Consider the following 8,215-nt stretch of genomic DNA (forward strand, 5'->3'; position numbering starts at 1 on the left):
TATCGTTAAGGGCAGCTTTTTACCCCCGTGGCTCGTTTCGCAAAAGCTTATGTAATGCCAATCAACTCGCACGTAAAGTCACGGTTTCGAAATCTTAATCTCGAGGTGTAATCATTCAATCTGCGATTTCAGAATTTGCCGTGCCTATTCGCTGTCTCCGGTCAAAGTGGATGCACCGAGAAGAGATGCACCCCCGAGATCAGGATCGACATCCTCTTTTAAGCCCGGGATTTTCTTCACGGAAAACCCGACACAGGAGGTATTCCTTTATACTACGGATATATTCCGGTACGTGCATCCCCGCGTTACGGTTTTTACCCCTTAAACATTTTATGCAACCATTTCAGGGGGATTTATGCGTATGCACCGATCACCTGAACATGGCGCAACGCACGGGGCGTCACCTGTCCGCATAAACGGCCAATACATTCAGTTGTCGGAGCAAGGCAAGGCATAAACATTGGGAAACAACGGGGTCCACATTTGACCGCTGCAGTACTTCATGGTGATAACTCTGCCAGGACTACTCCGTAGATCTGACCCGAATGATGCGTTGTTTATTTATCGGGAATTTTTTTCCCTTTTTTATCTCCTCGGCTCGGATTATGCGCTCCGCGTACGTGACGAACGCGCGTAATTAATCACACCGCCGCGTACTCGCGCGAAAGCCGATCGCAATTAATCGCGAAAATGTTTCATCGTTCGCTCCGCCAGGAGACGTCCGATAGATCATCAGGATAAATCATTGGGGATAGAGACCTTTATCAAAGCACTGCATGGCGATTCCGTCGACGGTAACGTTCGGTCGAGCTCGTTGCTGATTTCTTTTCGCTCATTTCTAGACCGATCTCTCTCTTTCCATTCAATCATTACCCCTTATCGCGTCCGGAATGATACTGACCGACGATCTACTTGTAAAGGACTCGACGAGGTCCTTACACCTCGTCCTTTCCTCGATTCTCTTTCGGAAAAAAAGGGAAGATGTCTGTATTGCGTATTCCATGAAAAAAAAAAAAAAAAACCGTAGAAACAGTGCCGCTTGAAATTCTCATAAAATTGATTCATACTTTATGTTACTTTCTGATTATGCTATGAAATAAGCGTCGCGGTTATTATTTATTATTTTTAGGTTGTCTATTTGACGAGGAATTCTCACGTACGCCTCGGGCCGTTGACTCTTTATCGGTCGGTGACAAATCGGTCTTGTACGATCTTTATGTACAATCTGCGAGAGTTAGCTTACATTACGATTGCGATGAAACCGAGGATGGTACTTTAGAGGTCCCCGAGGTGGCTTTTTAATGGTCAAGGATAAAAATAGCGAAGTTTATTTCGCGGTCTGCCTCGAGCGATCTCAAAGGTCGATGCGAAAAGAGACTTCGATGCCGGGTCGTGGGTGAAAAAAGAAAATCCGCCATTTTGTGTACGCTTGATTCAGAAAATTGGCCGTCTCGAGTGAATTGAAGAGCCGCTCTCGATGACCCGTAATCATCGGCTATCAGGACAGATTTCGAATTTTCAAGGCACTCGTTTATTTCCATTTAGGCGAAATCTCTCCTTCTCGTCAGAGTTCGCGGAATTATCATTTTAAGGAGAGTCACTTAGCCGTTTGCCTTCTCTAATTGCGAGAAATTGACGGTGTGCGGTCACTTTTCACAACCATGCCAATGTCATCAGCGATGACTTCGTTGACCGTTCCTCGATTCCATTTACGTGTCGTCACGATCCTCCAAATTAGACGATTACCGGTCCCGCAATCGCGGGACCATTTTTTCCACTTTCTTCATTTTTACGGGAAAAAGGCTCCACGCCGGAGTGACTAGCCTCCTCGAAACGTTAAACATTTACTATCACGAAGGTATAAATTATATGCAAGAAAATTCCCGGCGGTCCCCTCGTGGCTGACGTCTACTACTATCTTCCGATTTATCAGCCTCCTCCTCGACGTACAACCGGCGGATTATGTATATTGCGTTTACGATAATTCCCCTAAGTACAAGCAGGTGCTGTTATTACGGTTGCGCATCCCTTTGCCGACTCGTTACAGTGGCGCAATTATGTTTACGCAAACCCAGATGTGTCCGTATCACTAGGAGCACTCGCTTACACATAATTCCCCGACAATGCCGCCAAGAAAGTCTCTTGCAAGCAATAGTCCATTTTACTCGGTATTTTATCCTCCTTTAGGAGGGCTATATACAGATCAAACATATACTCCAGTGGATATTTATTCCTGTGACTTATGGATTTTTTTAACATTTATTTCACATATGCTGGTTCTGCGATTGCGAAATTGCGATATTCATTGCGACTGAAAATGCGTACAAGAGACTAGAAATCTCTTATCCGGTCGTTACCATTTAATGAGAGGAATGGAACGTATCGAGCAAGGTACAACATATATGTTCTGGTGTATGAACATCCGTTCTGCGATTGTTATTAATTTGATCCTCGGGGTGATCCTCTAATGTCCAAAGATATCCGTTGCGCAACTCGGAGCGTCCGGTAATAGCGTCGGTTAAAATAAGTACGACATAAGGTACTCTCGAGTTTACGACTTCTGCTGCCAGTACGATTCCACGATTTGAGGCGCATTTTGTAACGAGTCGCCAGTAATTCTGTAATCGGCCAAGAGGTCTCCTTTACGAGTGGCCATCTCACCTCGGGTCTTCGACTAATGGCGAATCCATTTCTTTCGAGTGGGACGAAGATCGGCGCCATTAGTTTCGCGATTCGCGTGTAAACGGCGAGAGGAGGAGGAGGAAAGGGGTGAAGAAAAAAGGCGACTTTCCTCTTTTCCGGGGGATCACTTTTCCAATTGTTCCAGGAGCCTCTTCGCCCCCTTCGCCTCCTTGCGTAACTCGGAAAGCTCGACTTTTACGAGCGAACTTGTCCCAGACTCGGTCGAACCGGTCCCAGTATAGGGTCGGTAAATGATAATAAGGAAGTCTCGGTGATAAAAAAAAAAAAATACAAAATCGGCGATCAATCAACACCTACGCACTCCACGATAAGATCCGCCGCCATTTTGCGCCAATCAGGCTGCATTCACGATCGGACAGTTTCGCATAATCCACTGCGCTCATTACGATTCACAGATGATTTCCTGACTCCCAGAGGATGACTCCTCGTCACTTCGCAGAGCCGAAGAACAAGGAGATGGAATACCTACTCCATCGCTTATCGACCTCGGCGAGCCTCATTTGGAGCCATTTTAATGACGATCCGTGTCCTTTAAAATTCCTCCGCACCAATCTGAAGGTACATTAGTAGAAAATCAAAGTGGCGGTCGACCACTTCATGGGTATGAATTTATATTAATAATTAATAATAATAGGAAACGGAATACCTACCGCATCGAATATCGACCTCGGCGAGCTTCACTTGGAGCCATTTTAATGACGATCCGTGTCCTTTAAAATTCCTCCGCACCAATCCGAAGGTACATTAGTAGAAAATCGAAGCGGCGGTCGACCACTTGATGGGTGAGAATTTATTTTAATAATTAATAATAATAGGAAACGGAATACCTACTGCATCGCATATCGACCTCGGCAAGCCTCACTTGGAGCCATTTTAATGACGATCCCTGTCCTTTAAAATTCCTCCGCACCAATCTGAAGGTCCATTAATAGAAAATCGAAGTGGCGGTGGTCCACTTCATGGGTGAGAATTTATTATAATAATGTATACTGCCGAGTTGTAATCGGTGCCACTTTCATACGCCGCGTTTGCATAATACTCTTGATAGCTGGTATGCGAGTTAATTCCGCGGCTTAATTGAATCGGGGATTTTTCCTGATTACGTTTCCTTATTACCCAGGCGATAGGGAAGGTGAAATCGAGACGAGTCTGGCGACACCTCGAAATCCGAAGATATCGACCCCCTGGAATCGGATGTCACGGCTTTCTCGTTACCACTTCTGGGATTCCTGGAGATATGCCGGAGATCGACGTGGACGTGACTAATGCACTTACCGGGGTACAGCGGATCATTTCGCGAGCGTCACGTGAGGCGAATCATTGATCAGTTCGTGACAGTCATGCAGGTGGAATCCGTGCATGGAATCGGCGCCGATCCCCGCGAGAGGAGGCAGGTGCAGCGATTAGATGACCATTGCGTCACTTAGATTGATGATCTCGCCGATTCGCCAAAACATGACGTCGAGCAGATTCTCCAGGAGCGCATCTGAACGCGAAAGGCGACGTTAGACAAATGGCCGAACGAGGAAAAATCGAAATTAATTTGTCCGTCCATATCGACCAGGTTACAAAAATCAGAGTTAATGGTGGTCGCGATGTTAACGGCTTGTAACTTAATGCCGGTGGTTTTCGCTGATAGGGCACCGAGAGTGAATTTGTAATTTCACTTCCGTCTCCGCCGAGTCGCGGGAAATGTGTACACAAGGTGCACGCACCTTGGGCCTCTTAATATTAAGTCATGTAGGGAATAATTAATATCTTCGGGGTTCTTTCTCGTACGTGATGCCGCGGCAGCATCGGCCGTCCCGAGAAGGAACGCCGGTAAATACACACCGCGCTTCGGTAGCCTTCTCACGAGACTCCGCCATCTTGAGGCAGAGCTTTGAGCATTTGTTATTTCTAAATGTTGCACCACGGCGGTTCGGAGAAATGATCGTCGCGGTGGAGTATTGTAATTTACCAGTCAAAACACCTCGTCGGAACGCCGCCGGGCCTAGTCTCGGTTTGGTTGCGTTCCCTGGAAATATTGTGGCATTCCATTATCTCCGCGAAAAATTTCATTTTTCAGAAATCGCGAGAGAGGGTTTCATTAGAATTACGGGAAGACGCGATTTCATTATTTTTTAATTTAATATATGTACATGAAATCCAGGGATGGCGCTTAAAAGAAAATGCGGATGAAATGTCTCACAGGCTAGTTTGTAATCGACTGACTCCGATAATTATATTCAGGACTCTGATAATTGTCGCTATCGCCCCGTTGGTGAAATTAGCATAGGATAAACAAAATACAGGCTCCTCTTCGTGGATAGGCGTGAATACTTTCCGGGAAAATGGCTGTCCACGTGGCTCTGACAGCGGCCATCGAAAGCATCGACCCAATGGCTCCTTTGCTATCCCCGGTAGCTCTATGACTCCTATCTGTCTCTCCATGCACATGCACCGGTGCAACTGAATGCACTTGCGACCTACGTGCACGTAGGCGGCGTTACTTTCCTTACCTAACGTGGATCGCCTCTTGTGTTCGAGTTATGGCACCGGCTCCACTTTTTCCGCGAAGACGATCGCTTTCGTTTGCCAATTTTTTTTTCCTTTTTCCTTCCTTTCCCCGGGAAAGTGAAATTAGCCCTAGTTGGCAATGAGTCGAAGAGTCTTGCAGAATGGCCGTTGAAAAGCTTCCGTCGTCCCCATGACCGATAATTCCATCCCGACACCTCGAGACCAGCTTGCACAACGCGCGTAATCGCATTAGGACGTAACGCGGAAACTCGTTGGACGATTCGGTCGTTACGCGTCCTATCTGCCTCGTTTAGGCGCAACAAATTGCATACCACCATTAGATCCTCGTCCACGTAGAGATACCTGAAGAGCGCACCTCGTTACGTTCGTCTACATGCGTTTACACGTGCGGACGTCTTCGGCAACGTAGCGACCTGATTCATGTTTCATACAAAGGACCTGATTACTGATAGGAATAACGTATCAGCGCGTGCTCTTATATTTATTCCCTCATAAACAAGATATAAAAAAAATTCCCACAGTTTGCACAGCTAAATGGAGCCGAAAAGTCCTGTACTATTTTTTCCTAATGTCCGTAATTTATTTATAATAATTAATCGAACGTCAGCGAGACAGCTTACGGCGTGCTCCGGTTCCGCTAATCATATCCGCCAGGTTGGATAATTCTCAATTAATTATTAGACGCAAATGTTGCACCGTGGAGAAGTAGTTATACAAGACTTTTCGACTTCATTTTTAACAAGAATAGCACTGCAAATAAATTATGGCCGCAAAATTAGTCATGCTGTATGTGTGTATACCTACTCGTGCAGGTATTTATTCGTCATCCGACTCTTGCAGGTACCGCAGATGCGACTGGATGCAGCTGCACATGCACCAGGATCATCAGCCAGGCGAATGGAGGGTCCAAGGGGATCCTTTTCCCATCTTCTGCGAGCATCCTGGCGACGTGGCATGGTCCTCGCGGAATCGTCGAGTGACAACTGGCCGCTTGCGTTCCCTTATTCCAGCTGCTCGGTAAATCATCGCTTGCGACAACTCGCGCGCGTGATAACTCACGACTAGCCGAGATTTCCCCGGTTTTACTCGGCTAGGCTCGATAAATTAGCCGGGTTTTCGCAAGTGGCACCCCACACGCCGAGGGGAGAAATCCGCGCCGCGATTGCAGCGCCACAGCGGGCCACGTGCGTGCCGAGACGTCACTTTAAGGAGCTGCACCTGCAGGACCCTTTATCAAGCCGAGTTTCCTCGTACATTTCACTCTGATAATCGTCCCGACGAGTGCACGATCAGAGGGGCCATGATAAGTCCCGAATTTAAAGGATCTCTGATATTGCGAGGGAGCAAAAATCCTGGGGACTCTATTTGCGGGTCCAGAGAGCGAATCCGGGATGATTGTCGAGTTACTTTTATTTTATCCCCTCTGGGGATTTTTCCGGACGCGGAAACGCGACTGCTTGCGTTGAGGTCGGATTTTAGTTCTCCGATTTGCGTGCTTTCGCCCCTGGAAATCCCGGAGCTTAACCAGCCTCTCTTTGCCGCGCTTTTTTCTGTCGCACCTGTAACAGAATCTGTATAAGGGGTCCAGGAGATGATTGCGCTAATATCTCGCGATTAGCGGGCAGGAGCGAAGCCGATAATCGCGAGGATGATTGTCACCCTCTTCAGGGTTGGTTTCGTCCTCGACTCGAGGTTCGGTTTAGAGATCTCTGCGAGATGCTCCTACAGCTTGACGGGCCACAGTGGCGAGATCGATTCCAGGATCGATCGACTCTTGGGTCTACCTGGAGCCGATTCAGGAACTCGTTGTCCATGAGAAGTCACGAAGGAACCCGGGAACACGATCGCCTAAGATTTCCGACCCGCTGTATTCGTATCACTTTCTCCTCGGAGGATAGACCCGAGGATTCATCCGCGTTCTCGTCGCACCGTATAAATAACGCGGAGAAACGCGGCCGGAAGGAAGGGAGCGGATAAAAGCGAGGACTTCCTGGAGGTGATTTCAACTTTGGCTCCATCCAGCATCCCTCTACTTAAGATGACATGAAAACAATGTCTACCTTTCTCCAATCTGATATCAAAATTTTACTCCGCATTTTTCCACGCCAACCGAGATTCTTTAGTAAATTTTTCTATATTAAAAAATGTATATATGGAATTGAGAAAATCCAGGGGTCTCATTCGGAGGAATGATCATTAACGATTTATCTCCCCTAGATGCCATTTTCCTGTCACCTGGATATCTGATCCCAGATAAATTGAAGGCACATCCTTACAGGATGTTAGGGAGATATACTCGAGTCTGGAACTTCGCTTCTCTTAGATAATGAAATCTAGTCCCTAGGTCTGCTGAGGCTGGGATTTTAATTACCCAACGAGAGGTCTCTCTAATTATCAGATCGTTACCATCTGGGTCATCGACACTCGCGGGGGGCACATTTTATCCCGATGATTGATCGTCGGCATCCATCCCTATCGTTAGCTCAGGAAAGGAAGGATTGCAGGCCCTCTGGTTTGCGCTTTGCGTGGCCTCACGTCGTCGCTTCCACGCTCGGAAAATTCATATTAACCTATTAATAAGAATCGCTTACCGAGCTCGCACTGCACCCGGGAAAAGTAAATCGACGTTAACCGCTGCCTAGAGCTGCGCAATCGGTACGCATTTTTCCCAACCCTGATCTTTCTTATCTTTTTCAGTTTCGAGGTGTAATCCCGAGCCTTCCGGATTTTTACCGGGGTCCTTTAATGATAGCGATACGAGGCTCCAGGCTATTACAGGATCTGGGATCCTGCTCGAGTGTTAATGAGCGAACATCAACGTCGAAGACGGGAACAGGACGAGACGGCTCGATGCGGTGTTACTCTTCATACTTGGACACGGGTATTCATTAGATCGCCTCGCGTGTCAATTTTTCCCCCCCATACGAATGTTAATTAGGTAATACCTGGCTATTCGGGAAATCATGCAATCCGATGGACCCGATCTCGATAC

The 8,215-nt window shown here is 47.2% G+C and overlaps 1 long non-coding RNA gene across 1 annotated transcript; it reads right to left on the reverse strand.

Moving 5' to 3' along the window:
• Positions 1 to 1,508: 1,508 nt before the first annotated feature.
• Positions 1,509 to 3,902, reverse strand: LOC111674388. The gene is made up of 2 exons (XR_002762429.1): positions 3,354 to 3,902; positions 1,509 to 3,255 (listed from the first exon to the last, which is right to left on the reverse strand). It is a non-coding gene; the product is annotated as an uncharacterized LOC111674388 (long non-coding RNA).
• Between the last annotated feature and the right edge of the window lie 4,313 nt (positions 3,903 to 8,215).

This window comes from Orussus abietinus, unplaced genomic scaffold (genome assembly GCF_000612105.2).
Source record: "Orussus abietinus isolate OABI.00-Male unplaced genomic scaffold, Oabi_2.0 scaffold1, whole genome shotgun sequence".
In the NCBI taxonomy this organism is placed as follows: domain Eukaryota; kingdom Metazoa; phylum Arthropoda; class Insecta; order Hymenoptera; family Orussidae; genus Orussus; species Orussus abietinus.